The sequence below is a fragment of the Lithobates pipiens genome, unplaced genomic scaffold (genome assembly GCF_037356315.1).
Source record: "Lithobates pipiens isolate NorthernLeopardFrog02 unplaced genomic scaffold, aLitPip1_a1.2 Scaffold_30, whole genome shotgun sequence".
In the NCBI taxonomy this organism is placed as follows: Eukaryota; Metazoa; Chordata; class Amphibia; order Anura; family Ranidae; genus Lithobates; species Lithobates pipiens.
In genome coordinates this window covers 128,630,988-128,645,987 of record NW_027507791.1, presented here as the reverse complement: position 1 = coordinate 128,645,987, position 15,000 = coordinate 128,630,988, and the positions used below count along the sequence as shown (strand labels likewise).

Here is a 15,000-nt window from a genome sequence, read left to right as displayed (position 1 = left end):
GCCTGCAGTCTCTGACCATCTCCTGTAGCATGCCAGCAGTCTCTGACCATCTCCTGTAGCATGCCAGCAGTCTCTGACCATCTCCTGTAGCATGCCAGCAGTCTCTGACCAGCTCTTGTACCATGCCTGCAGTCTCTGGCCATCGCCTGTTCCAAGCCTGCAGTCTCTGACCATCTCCTGTAGCATGCCCGCAGTCTCTGACCATTTCATGTAGCATGCCCGCAGTCTCTGACCATCTCCTGTAGCATGCCCGCAGTCTCTAACCATCTCCTGTAGCATGCCCGCAGTCTCTGACCATCTCCTGTATCATGTCCCCAGTCTCTGACCATCTCCTGTAGCATGTCCCCAGTCTCTGACCATCTCCTGTAGCATGTCCCCAGTCTCTGACCATCTCCTGTAGCATGTCCCCAGTCTCTGACCATCTCCTGTAGCATGTCCCCAGTCGCTGATCATCTCCTGTATAAAAATATTTTTTTTTAAATAGTCAGTTTCGGTATCGGTGCTGTTTCGGTATCGGTTTTGGTTTTCGGGATCAAGGAAGATTTATTTTCGGTATCGGTTTTGGCACCAAAAAACCCATTCGGTGCATCCCTAAATTGTACATATAAGGTTAAGATTATGCCACTAGCATGAGGGTCCTTTTTACAATATTTTTAAAAGTAAGTTAAATTAGTTAGTGAACTGTCTGTGGTTAAAAGAGGCATAAAGAAATTTTTGATCTGGAGGTACCTAAATAGTTCTGATTGTGGTATTCCATAATTATCACAGAGGGTTGGGAAAGGGATAGAGGAATTCACAAATGTGTGCATCTGCAGCATATCACTTCTAGCCCATGCTCTGAAAGATCGAGGAGATACCCATGCTGGGTAAAATGCAGGGTTTTTTAAAAAGATAGTAGCGGATTATGTAATGATTGCAACTGATTTCTGAATTTGTATCTGTCCCATAGGGAAAAGAAATGTTTTGTAATTGGCTTACGCAACCCTCTACGATCTCTCGGTGAGAGCCAAATCAGGTTTGCCATTGACAAGGGATCACATTCAGCAGCTTTGATCGATGCCCATAGAGGGGATTCTTGTAGTGTATGATATTTAGTTAATGATGCTATATGTGCTGCTCTATAATAAGATGCGAAATTAGGACAACCTAGACCTCCATTTAATTTAGGGAGGTAAAGTGTGTGTTGCTGTGTACGTGGTCTAGAAGAACCCCATATAAATGCATTTGCCTTTTTCTGTATAACTCTCAGGTAATAGGCAGGAATTGGAATTGGTAAGACTCTGAAAAGATACAATAATTTGGGTAAGACTGTCATTTTTATTGTGTTGATTCTTCCGAACCATGATAAAGGAATGTGGCTCCAAGATTTCAACATATTTGTTATATTTTTTAACATTGGAGGGTAATTAGCTGAAAAAAGATCCAAGAGTGATGCAGTGAGGAGTATTCCTAGCTCTGGAATGGATTTATCTTCCCAGGTAAAGGGGAGACCTACCTTAACTGAACTTAATTCTAAATTTGAAAGAGATACATTTAGTGCTAAGCATTTCTTGGGATTAATGAAAAGGCCAGAGAAGGTAGCAAAGTCATCAAATATTGGCATTAGGTTAGGGCCTGATACTTGTGGCGATGAAAGAAATAGGAGGATATCATCCACGAATAGACAAATTTTGTGTTGGAATCCCCCTACTTCAATACCCGTTATGGTGGGATCTGATCTGATCCGTTGGGCAAGTGGTTCTATAAGAAGTGCAAATAACAGGGGTGAAAGCGGACACCCCTGCCTAGTGCCCCTTTCAGTATTAAAGGTGTCAGATTTATAACCTGCATATTTAACATATGCTTTAGGTTTATTATATAGTGCCCTGATCCAGTTAGTAAAATTTGGGCCAAAACCCCACTTCTGTAATGTGTAATGCAGGTAGGACCAGGATATAGAATCAAAAGCCTTTTGAATATCAAGTGAGAGAAAGCAGGAGGGAATGCTACTTGTTTTGGCAATTTGTGCTAAAAGAACTGCTTGGTGTACATTATCATTATTTCCAAATAAGCTGCGCTATACTGATCCAATAAATGCTATGTGAAACAAATATATAAATAAATAAAAAAACATAAAATCAAAAATTTGACAGAATGCAAACAGGGAAATGCATATACTAATGTTCAGATATTAGTCCATCTTCCCATCAACAAAAAATTTTGCTTGTATTCTCCAACGTGTTTAAGCACACCACACCGATATAGGAAAAGTGTCATCAGAGTTTGCAAGAAAAAGAAGGCTTCCACCACCAACACTACTGCCGCTTACCAGCTACACTGATCCCATCTCAGAGACCAGATATCGCCAAATTTAAAACACTTCCTCTGAGCCTGGACTGCATGGAGGATGTATCCCCTTTAAGCGCTTGGTTCAAATGGTTAGAAGAATCCTACGGCCACACCGCTCATTGTCCGGCACATATAATAACGAAAGGAATCGCCATAGTGTGATACAGTCATGAAATTTAATAAATTAAAAAAGATTGCACTTGCATCAAGTGAAAAAAACTTCGTTCTTTAAAATCAAACAGATTCGCCGGCCGGCTTAGTAACGCTGCCCGTCGCTTCCGGGTTCAGCGTAGATCGCAGTGACGTCAGTACGTCGCTCCTCCCTACGCCGTTTCGTTAAAGGTAACGTCTTCCAGGGGCACTTTACCTTTAACGAAACCGCGTAGGGAGGAGCGACGTACTGACGTCACCGTGTATAGTGTATTTAAGTGAGAACGAAATTTGTGAACGATTGTAAGGGCGTTGCTTGTATATATGTTTTTAGATAGATAGTTTTAATCGAATTGGTTTAAATTAGTTATTTGTTGATCTGAGTGCCCTCGCCAGGTATGTGTCTGGTTTGTTAGATTTCATGAAGAAAGCATGTCTGGAACGACACAGTAATTTATCAGATGATTCTGTAAGAAAAAGATCATATTCCAGGTGTGCCTTCTCTAAATTATTTTTAGTGGTTGGATTAGGATTGCTTTGGAAAGCTAAGAAAAAGGAGTTAAATTGTGTTTCTAATTTATGTGCAAGATTTCTGTGTTCTCTATTGAGTATTCAATACTGCTGCTGAAGTGTTCCCCTCAAGACCGGTTTATGTGCTTCCCGCAATGTTCTTTGGGAAAATTTCTGGGCTTATGTTAAATATTCTTTCAGAGCATGTTCAATTGTGTGACAATTTAAAGGGTTTTTAAGTAATATCTCTGGTATATACCATGTTTTATCTTGTGCTGTAGGTATGGTTGATGCAATAGTTGTTAGGACTGCATTATGGTCAGACCATGGGATGGGGATTATATTTGAGAGAATCTCAGGTATCATTCCTGTGGTTAGGAAAATGTGGTCAATATGACTGAATGTTTGGTGAGGGTGTGAAAAGTAGGTGTAATTTCTTTTTTTTTTGGATTTGTCAGGACCTGGACTTGAACCCGGGACCTCAGCTTTGTCTGGCAATGAATCTTCTCTCTGAGCTATCTGAAATGCTGGACAGTTCCATGTCAGATCCTTTTGACAACTCTGCCTTGTACCTTGATTTCAGCTGAACCTTGAACTCTTTGCTCCTCCCATGAACTTCCTGATATAAGCCATGTCTCTGCACTTCCTCTTTGCCAGAATATTGTGCTATCTCCAGCCTGTATCTTGCTCCCGTCTTCTCTGCTGCCGCTTATATTTGCTACTGCTCGTTATCGACCCTTGGCTTGTTCCATGACTACGCTTCTGCCTGATCCCAATCTGCAACAACTCGTTACCGACCTTTTGGCTTGCTTACTGACCACGCTTCTGTTTGATCCTTACCTGCTCATCCGCTACTGAACCCCCGGCTTGCTCACCTCCTGGTGGGGTGATCCTGAGGACCGCGACCTGGTACTAACACGCAGCTAAATCCATCTCTACCATCTGGAGCTCTGGTGAAAACCGGTTAGTACTTAGACTCCACACCTCAGGTGAGCCTGTGTCTTCTGCTGGGTGGCTGCCTGTGTTTCTATCCTGCTGGTTAGTGGTAGTCCTGCAACTGCTATAGCAATTGGTCTTCAAGCCTGACCTCTGATCGTGACAGAATATTCTGGCCCAAAACATGGAGGCCGCTATAGCAAATGCCGTGGCTCCGTTCAGGCAGCAAATTGCAGAGCTGCAGGAGTTCGGTGTCACTTACCAAGAAAAGTTCTCCGTACTGGAAGGTGTGGTGAAGGAGCAACATGAAGAGATCCATGCTCTGACAAAACAATTGCTGGATCTATGTTCCAGAGATGATACTAATGCACATATGCCTCACCCACCCAAGTTTAATGGCGACCGCCACCATTACAGAGGTTTTCTTAACCAGTGTCACATCTATTTCCAAATGCGACCCACTGTATTCATTTCTGAAAGGCAGAAGGTAATGTTTGTTATCAACCTCCTGACTGGGGAAGCTCTAGCCTGGGCCTCCCCCTATATCGAACAAGACAGTGCCATGCTGAATAATTTCCAGACTTTTGAGGATGCCACGAATCAAGTTTTTGATGATCCCAACCGCTGCGCTATGGCTGAAGCAAAGTTGCATAGTTTACGGCAGGGTAAACGCTCTGTTGCTGAATACACAGCTGAATTCAGACTCTGGATGGCAGATACCACTTGGAACCCAGCAGCGCAAAAAAGTCAGTTCCGCCAAGGCCTTTCTGAACAGGTAAAAGATGAGCTTGCCAGAGTAGAGACTCCTAATGATCTTGAAGCCTTCATCCAACTATGTATCCGAGTTGATCAGAGGCTTACAGAAAGGAGGAAGGAGAGGCTGGGAATGTTTGGAAGTAATAGTGGCATGCGTTTCCCTGCTAGTCAATTTGTTCAGAAGGATCCAAGAGTTTCTCCAGATTCTGACACAGCTGAACCTATGCAGGTTGATGCAATTAAGAGATCCATTTCTTTTCAGGAGAAAGAAAGAAGACATTCGGAAAATCTCTGTCTATATTGTGGAGACTCTGGGCATTATGCAGTTAACTGTCCTAACAAGGTTAGAAGAACAATTGCGGCGATTGATGTGATCCTGCCTGAACAAATCAACTCTATTATCCAGTCTATCTCCCCATTGATTCTTGAAGAAAATAAAGTAAATTCTCCACTGTCTCATTTTGTCATCCCTTTTAAGCTTATTTCTGAGGGCCGTGAAATCCCTTGCTCTGCTATGCTGGACTCTGGGGCTGGAGGAAACTTTATGGACATAGAGTTTGCCCACTGCAATAACATTCCAGCCAGAAATACATCTGCTCCTATTGAGATGGAGACGGTTGATGGTTCACCCTTATCCTCAGGACCCGTTACCCATAAAACAGTTCCTCTGGTAACCCAGTTTGAGGCTGCTCATCGTGAGACCATCAGCTTTCAGATGATTACATCACTCAAATTTCCCGTCATTTTGGGCATTCCTTGGTTGTTCACTCACAATCCCTCTATCAACTGGGGAACACGGACCATAGATTTCACATCTTCCCACTGCAAGGAACACTGTAGGGAATCTTACCAAACAAGTTCTCCGCTGGTCAAGGAATTGCAAGTTGGTGTGGTAACTACCCAGTCATATCACAACTTGCCTCCACAATACCATGCGTTCCGTGATGTCTGTGATAAGAAAAATGCAGATAAATTACCTCCTCACCGTCCATACGATTGCCCCATTGAGCTGTTCCCAGGGGTCGAAATACCTTTCGGCCACCTTTTTTAATCTGTCAGAACCTGAATTAAAAGTGCTCAGGGAGTGGCTTGATGAAAATTTAGAGAAGGGTTTTATTAGACACTCAACATCTCCTGCAGGAGCAGCCCTTTTCTTTGTTGAAAAGAGACTCCACCTTGCGTCCATGCATTGATTACAGGCACATAAATAAGGTCACTATTAAAAACCGTTATCCACTCCCCTTGATCTCGGAAATGTTGGAAAGACTTCGTTCTGCCAAAGTGTTTACAAAACTTGACCTACGGGGGGGCATATAACCTGGTCCGTATTCGTCCAGGAGACGAATGGAAAACCGCCTTTAGAACCAGATATGGACATTTCGAGTCCTTGGTCATGCCTTTTGGTCTCTGCAATGCCCCTGTGCCCTTTCAACACTTCGTAAATGATGTTTTTCGAGATCTGTTGGACCAATTTGTCATTGCTTATCTGGATGACATCCTTATCTTTTCCGATAACCTGGAATAGCACCGCAGGCATGTTTGCACTGTCTTTGAAAGATTAAGGCAGAATCAACTTTACATCAAACTGGAGAAGTGTGAGTTTGAACAAGCCCAGATCCAGTTCTTAGGGTATATTATTTCTCAAGATGGAGTGAGCATGGACCCCGAGAAGATTAAAACAGTGGTAGATTGGCCTGCCCCTGGAAACATTAAGGAAATCCAACGATTTGTCGAGCTTGCCAACTTTTACAGAAAATTCATAAGGAACTTCTCTAAGGTGATAGCTCCAATTACCCAACTAACAAAGAAAGGTGTGTTGTCATCTGAGGCACAGGCTGCTTTTGTAAAGTTAAAAACTCTTTTTACTTCTTCACCAGTATTGGTACATCCCAATCCTGAATTACCGTTTATAGTGGAAGTGGATGCTTCGGACTCTGCCGTGTGAGCTATCCTCTCTCAACGACGTGGTGAAAAGATGCAGCTTCATACTTGCGCTTACTTCTCTCGTTTAATGTCTTCAGCCGAAAGAAATTATGATATTGGGAATAAGGAGTTACTGGCAATTAAGGAAGCATTTTCTGAATGGAGGCATTTGCTAGAAGGCGCTAAGCATCCTGTGACCGTTCTCACAGATCATAAGAATCTGGAATTCATTCGTTCTGCCAAGAGATTGTCTTCTAGACAAGCACGTTGGTCATTGTTGTTTTCCAGATTCAATTTTATTATCTCATATCGACCTGGGTCAAGGAATGGTAAGGCTGATGCCTTATCACAAATGTTGTCTGGATCTCTCCAGGAAAACAACTCTGAATACACAGTCCTGCCTCAAAAGAACTTTCTAGGTGCCACAAGTTCTAAAGCACTCTTGGGTCTCCTCAAGGAAGGGTATGAGAATGACCCACTCCTCAAAAATCCTCCTTGAGTACAAAAATGGCTTCTGGACTCAAGCACATCGCCTCTATGTACCTGAAGTTGCTCGGGTTGAAGTCCTCAAGTTGGTTCATGACTCCAAACTTGCTGGACATTTTGGAGTTTCTAAGACAGAGGAACTTTTATCCCATTCCTTTGGTGGCCTGGGTACAAAAAAGATGTCAAAGGTTATGTAGCCTCGTGCCTGGTCTGTGCTCGCAATAAGACACCCCGAGCTTCTCCTTTGGGGTTGCTCCAGCCACTCCTTGTCCCATCAAGACCATGGGGATCAATCTCTATGGACTTTGTAGTCGATTTATCCCCCTCTAAAGAAATGACCACCATCTTTGTTGTTATTGATCACTTCACGAAGATGGCCGGTTATACCGGTCAAGGAGGTACCCTCTGCAGAACAAACTTCGGAGTTGATGGTTCGAAAAATCTTTAGACTACATGGAATTCCAGAAGATGTAGTTTCTGACAGAGGAGTACAGTTCACTTCAAAATTTTGGAAAAGCTTTTGCTCAGCTCTAGGAGTAAGAATTAATCTATCTTCTGCTTTTCATCCTCAGTCTAATGGTCAGACCGAGCGGACCAATCAAACGTTAGAGCAGTACCTTCGATGTTTTGTTAATTATCTTCAGGATGACTGGGTGGACTATCTTCCTACAGTGGAGTTTGCTTATAACAATTCTAAACATAGCTCCACCTCTCAGAGCCCTTTTTTCCTAAATACCAGGCATCATCCAGCTTTTATCCCTGATCTCCCTATCTCAACTCCGATTCCTGCTGTTACCAACAGATTAACTGCTTTACAGGAGATCCAGGATAAAATGATCGAGACTTTGAGGGAAGCTTAGGAAAGTTACAAAAAGGCTGCAGATAGACATTGCAGAGCACTTCCTACCTTTCATGTGGGTGGTTAAGTTTGGTTATCTACTAAAAATCTGAAGGTTCATGTTCCATCTGCAAAGTTGGGACAAAAGTTTGTGGGACCTTTCCAGATCTTGGCCCAGATCAACCTAGTCGCCTTTCGCCTAAAACTTCCAGCCAGTATGAAGATTCACCCTGTGTTTCACATATTGCTACTCAAACCTTTTCACGAAAATACTTTTTCGGGAAGAATTCTTCCACTCCCTCCACCTGTTAAGGTACAGGGTGAAGAAGAATATGTGGTGGAGAAAATTTTTGATTCCAGAATCTATAGGAACAAATTGCAATATCTAGTTCAATGGGAAGGATATGGGCCAGAAGAAAATTCTTGGGAGCCTGAGCAGAATGTTCATGCTCCTAGATTAACAAGAGAATTCCACCAGAGGCTCCCTCACAAAACAGGCCCTAAGACGTCCAGTGGACGTCCTGGGAGGAGGGGAGTACTGTCAGGATCTGGACTTGAACCCGGGACCTCAGCTGTGTCTGGCAATGAATCTTCTCTCTGAGCTATCTGAGATGCTGGACAGTTTGTCAGATCCTTTTGACAACCCTGCCTTGTACCTTGATTTCAGCTGAACCTTGAACTCTTTGCTCCTCCCATGAACTTCCTGATAATAAGCCATGTCTCTGCACTTCCTCCCTGCCAGAATATTGTGCTATCTCCAGCCAGTATCTCGCTCCCATCTTCTCTGCTACTGCTTATATTTGCTATTGCTCGTTATCGACCCTTGGCTTGTTCTACGACTACGCTTCTGCCTGATCCCAATCTGCAACAACTCGTTACCGACCTTTTGGCTTGCTTACTGACCACGCTTCTGTTTGATCCTTACCTGCTCATCCGCTACTGAACCCTGGCTTGCTCACCACCTGGTGGGGCGATCCTGAGGACCGCGACCTGGTACTAACACGCAGCTAAATCCATCTCTACCATCTGGAGCTCTGGTGAAAACTGGTTAGTACTTAGACTCCGCACCTCAGGTGAGCCTGTGTCTTCTGCCAGGGTGACTGCCTGTGTTCCTATCCTGCTGGTTAGTGGTAGTCCTGCAACTGCTATAGCAATTGGTCTTCGAGCCTGACCCCTGATCGTGACAGGATTATTCTCTCTCCATGAATCAATTAAATTGTGTTTGGAAAGGAGTTGAGAGAGAGAGAGAGATTTTTTTTTTTTTTTTTTTTTTTACAAAGAAAGTGTTTATTGAGTTGAGAAGATCCACAAGTACAGGATACAAAATACATACAGTAGGCAATTAAAACAGAAATACATCAAAAATACATCATGCTGGATGGGAGCAGGAAGTATCAGAGACCAAGCGGATGGAGAGGGTACATCGCAGAGCTGCTAACAGGGTCACAGAAATAGGAGTTAGAGCACTGCACTGGGGCAGATCGGTAAAGGAGCTACAAACCATCAATGCGGTAAGTCCTGGGGAGGGGAGGGGGAAGGAGGGGGGAAAACAAACAGGCTGGACACTCTAAAGGGCTAACACATTTGGGATCAGGGATTGACCTTGATGGCGTTGCAAGTAGCTGCATTATTTAACCATATGTCCCAAATTTTCCCGTATTTAGCTGGGCAGCCCCTGTGTGTGCGTATATTTCCTTCTTATATGGAAGGACACCATTAATGGTAGCTATCCATTCTTGCATACTCGGTGGCGTCTCTCTCATCCATTTCCTTGCTACCAATAACCTGGCAATAAATAGTACCTCCTGTAGAAAGGTAATATGGGGCTTGTCAATATCTGGATCTGGGAATATCCCCAATAAACATTGTTTGGGGCACATGGTCAGGGGGGATCCCATCTCGTCGTGTATGAATTTAACAATGTGGGACCAGTAGTCATGTATTACCGGACAGGACCAAAAAAGGTGAAAAAAGGTACCGGGCGATCCGTTGCACCTAGGGCAGTTGGGGTTCTGTGCCGGATTAAACTGAGCGAGACGGGATGGGGTTATATAGGCCCTGTGAATGATGTATATTTGGGTCAGGCGATCAGAGAGTTTGGTAGACACATTTTTACATGTATTCAGTGCATCCTCCCATTCCTCATCCTCCAACAGTCCCATGTCCCCGACCCATCTATCCCTCAGTTTGTATGCAGAGGCGGTTGCTACGGGACCGAGAAGATCATTGTAGAAGAGGGAGATTAGTTTGGAGGGGTTCTGTCCCAGTAAGGTATCTAGAATGCTCGTACGTTCCAGATTCGGGGGATGGTCCCGAAATTGGGTCTGAAGGGCGTGCCGAAGCTGGAGAAATCTAAAGAACATGTGGTTGGGGACGTGGAATTCATCTTTAAGCTGTTGGAAAGATTTAAGAACCTGATTACTATAAACATCTGAGAGGTATGCCACACCCCTGGATAACCACAGGCCACAGTCTGGTATTGACAATAGTTCTTGTAGTCCCGGATTGTGCCATAAGGGGGTATGCGAGTGCGTAGCGGGTCGTCCCAGCCTGCGCCCCACCAATTCCCATATTCTGCAATGAGTATGTAGCAGACCCCGGCGATTTCGGAGGCGCCTCTGGGTCTATTGGAGTTTTAAATAGCACTTGATAGGGGTGGGTGTACACAGCAGACAAGGAAGAGCACACTAGGGTCAGATACCGTTCCTTGTCCTGTTTGTCTAAATTAAAAAAGTGAGAAAGTTGTGCAGCCAGGTAATACAGGTTGAAGTCGGGTAACGCCACGCCGCCTAAATCGGTGGGACGCTTTAATGTTTGCCAGGACAATTTATGCCGGTTCCGCCCCCACACAAAGGAGTTAAGGATCGCTTCAATATCTTTAAAGGTTCGAAGGGGTAAATATATTGGAGCATGCCAGAGGACATATAAAAATTGAGGGAGTATAATCATTTTTATCAGGTTGATATGGCCCAATACCCCAAATGGGAGTTTAGCCCATGTTTGTGTTTTGGTTTTAAGGGTCGCAATCAAAGGTTCTATGTTGAGCTTAGTAAAATCTGCGGGGGGCGGGTAATCATGATACCAAATATTTCAGGGAACTTACCCGGATAAGGGGGGAGGAAGCCTGTCCCGCCTTGGGAGGGCCAAAGTCTATGGGGAGGATCTGGGATTTATCCCAATTAATGCGCAGCCCCGAGTAGTCGCCGAAAACGCTAATGGTGTCCAGGGCTGCCTGTAGAGATGGGCCAGAGTCCGCAAGGTACAGCAGCATGTCATCAGAGACTAATTTTGTCATGTAGCTGACCATGCCGCAGGCCTCCTATACCAGGATGCGTACGCAACGCAGAGGCGAGGGGCTCCACTGCAATCGCATACAGGAGGGGCGATAGAGGGCACCCTTGACGCGTCCCCCTGGACAGGGGGAAAGAGAGAGATATTTTAGACTGGTTACGGGGTGGAGTATATGGTGTTTTTGTACAGAAATTATAGGAGAATCTGGTTGGAATCGCCACATACAATGATTGTTCCCAGTCTATGTGCATTAACTACTTGTAATAGATGTGCTAAGAATTAATTGTTGTTAGGTGCATAATAAGAAACCACAGTTACTTCTGTGTCCAAAATGTGTCCCGTAAGGATTAGATTTCTTCCTTCCGGATCCTTAATTTCCAAATGAATTGTGAATGGAGTGGACCTGTGGAAAGCCACAAGAGTTCCACTTTGTTTGGTATTGGCCGAGGCAGTGAATATTTGTGGATATGATGAACTAAAAAGTGTAGGCGTTGATTTTTACTGTAAAATTTAGTCTCTTGCAGGCACACAATGTGTGCATTTTTTGCTTGGAATTACCTAAACGCTTTAGTGCGTTTCTGTGGTACATTTGAGTCCCTGTACGTTCAGGAATAAAATGTTTAAGGGGGCCATGGTAGCTGAGTCAATAGGCAGCACTCAGCCGTTCCGACCTGACGATTTCTCGACTCAACCCATACGGATTTGAAAAGGGAAAAAATAATTTAAAGTCCAGTGTTATCTAGATTAGGAAAGAAGAAAGACAGATAAGTGTACATTACCTAAGCTTAATAATATAATATGAAGGTATTCAAAAACAGGGGACAAGAGGCCCTCGTCGAGTCCCCCCATATTAAGGGAGGGGATCCGAGGAAGACTAGGTGAGGCACACGGAACTTCTGTGAATAGGAGAACCACTTTGTTAAACAAGAAACAAAAAATAAGTTAAAAAAAACAATCGTCGAGGAGAGAGCATCGCTGGAGTTATAGGAAAGGTAAGTATTGTATAAAAAAAATGTCTTTGCTGCATAAATAAATATTTAACTTTAAACTAAATTAACATTTTTTTTTTTTTTAGAAGAATATTCAAAATATTCTCTAAAAGTCAAGAAGAAAATTAAAAATGAATAAAAAAATTAAATTATATATCGAGAGATCAAGATAAATTATAGATATATATGCATCAGAAATGGCGTTTCATTAAATTTCATTATTATTCACTAAATAAATAAAAAATTTGATTATGAAAATTATTTTATTAATATATATTTATTTTTATTGAATTTCATAACAAAATAGTATACAACACAATATAACCAACAACTCCAAATCTATAAAAATAACATATAAATAATATAGAAATTTAATTTATATAATTCATAGTAAGATTTATGTTTTATTAAAAATTTAAAACAAATAAGACTTTTAATGCTTCATTTTGCACCAGTTGGAAAGCGTGTCATATGTTCTCTCACTGCCGCACTAGTTTCCGGCCTTTCCACTGGTGCAATGTTTTTGGGCATATGAAAATTTTTTGATGTCCATGAACTTGTTATTGTCCCCTCTATAATAGAAATCATGTTCGCCAGCATAAGAAACGTATGTTCAGTATCCATTTTTTCTAAAACATTACGAACTATCCATTTTTTGCAACCTCTTGGGAACTCCAGGTTTTTCCTTTCAACAAAAATTCTCATCACCACTAGCATCCTTCTTCTTTTTTTTTTTTTTTTGTCAGAGCAGGTTTCCATATCACATTATGATTGTGGCATAATGCTGCCAATTTAGTTCTGGCATCCATAGAATCCATTTTAAAATGTATTCTTTTCGGCCGATATTTTAGAATCGTGCTGTGATACGTTTCTATAACACCGGTCCGACAAAAAAAAAGTGAGATGTTTCATGTCCTTTGCCAAGCATCCAAAACAATTGTGGATAATGCATGAAATGCAGGTGTCTGTTGGCTTAGCCAGGGAACAGTCGGAGAATACACATCGATCTCCTCATGTAGGCATTTGCGTTCTGTATCTCCAATTTTCCATACATGTACATTTACTATATGATGTAGTAGAGATTCCCAAAGAAGTTTAAAACGCTCCTCGTTTCCTTCACAAGCTCTACTACACCAATAGAAATGGGTCAGTATGGCTCGAATCCACAGGTGAATTGGACGACACTTTTTTTTTTTTTTTTTTTTTGGAAATTTACATCAATTTTCTTTTTAAATTTTTCACATAATGGCAGCTGTCGAATTGATGATTGATATTTTGGTATTTTTCCGTTAATAATTTGCGTATGCTGGTGTGTCGATCTGTTCCCAATTGAACATCAAATTTTTTACCAATTATATGATCTAAACATTTTGTATATCCAGATTTCTCCATTGCGACAGATGAAGTTGTTTGAGACACCTACACCAACTCAAAATCCACAATTTTTTTGCTAAAGAGATCCATGAAAGTGTATGTTGAGTATTTTGCAGAGAAACCTGGACTATCACATTAGCCATCCCCGATGAGAGATGGTTTGTTTGTCAACTCATTGACACACTGACATTATTTTGTTGCCAACTGTAATCAATTGATTTGAAAATATATTTGTTTTGTGCTAAATTCTAATAAGATTTTCCAAATATTTGAATTCCACAAAAGTCAAAAATTTCTCTAATTTTAGTATAACTGCCTCCGCTGACACAGATGGATCCAGCCTGCAAAATATTACCAGCAGGATACTGTTTTATTTTGGGCTGGCTTTACCACAGCTTCAATCGATGGTCTACACAACATGTTGAAAACACAGATACCATAGTTCCAATTATACTCTTTTAAATTTTTTTAATTTTTGAAAAACATTCATGATCAGGACATCTCATTCTGTATAATAATTGATCTAGTTTGCTTTCAAAAATAATAATTTTTTTTTTTTCTTTTACCAAATTAAGAGGATAAGTGAGAGTGTTTTCAGGATGTGTGTCCTCAACACTCTCACAAAAACTAATATCACCTTTCTGTGGTGTGTCCCAATCAGACAGGTGAAAACTCGGGTCTCCATAGTATTTACATTTTTGTTTCTGTCTGGTTTCCGGACTTTCATCCTCGGACATCAAACACGATCTCTTCTTTGTGGTTTCAAATGTTGGTGTCACGCTAGGTGAGGGTGAAAAGGTCATGCAGGTTTGTGGTTATGATCGTCGTTCATGATGTAACAGTGTTGACCCAACAAGGGGTATCATTAAATCTTCTTCCAATTTGCAATACGAATGGTCCAAATTTGTCACAAATTTAATATAACTATCTTCTGATTCTGAGACAGCAAAGTGAAAAGGTCTGTTTGAGTGCCTGCATCATTCGTTAACACTCTTGGTAAATGGCATTTGCAGATCGTGGTATCAGGTTTGGCTTGTGAATTTTCCGGCATTATATAACTTTTTTGTTTAATTTTGTCGCAGATTCATGAAAAATAGTAGGGACTGCCTCTGTTGTTCATTTTTCTATTCTTGCCTTGACCAATAAAAGAATCGTTGCTGAAGTGCGCCGAACACATACGATAACTGTTTCCACGCAAGTCATTTTATATTAATGGAATACATTTCTCCATCATTTCTGGCTCCATTCCAGCATTTCCAAGCCAGATTCTAATTGTTGGTTTTTGCGAAGCAGTGTTGGGGCTCCAAAATTTGGCAAAACAGCTAGGCATTTCTATGGAATAAATAAGAATTACAATGAAAAAGAAATTCGAAATGTTTTGTGATTTAAAAATTTTTTTTAAAATGAAAACAAATTTAA

At 41.8% G+C, this 15,000-nt stretch overlaps 1 protein-coding gene across 2 annotated transcripts in view; it reads left to right on the top strand.

Annotated features, from left to right (window-relative positions):
* LOC143943224 (cytosolic phospholipase A2 zeta-like) overlaps positions 1–15,000 on the top strand; it is a 180,128-nt gene that overhangs the window by 42,825 nt on the left and 122,303 nt on the right. The gene's annotated exons all lie outside the window — the stretch shown is intronic.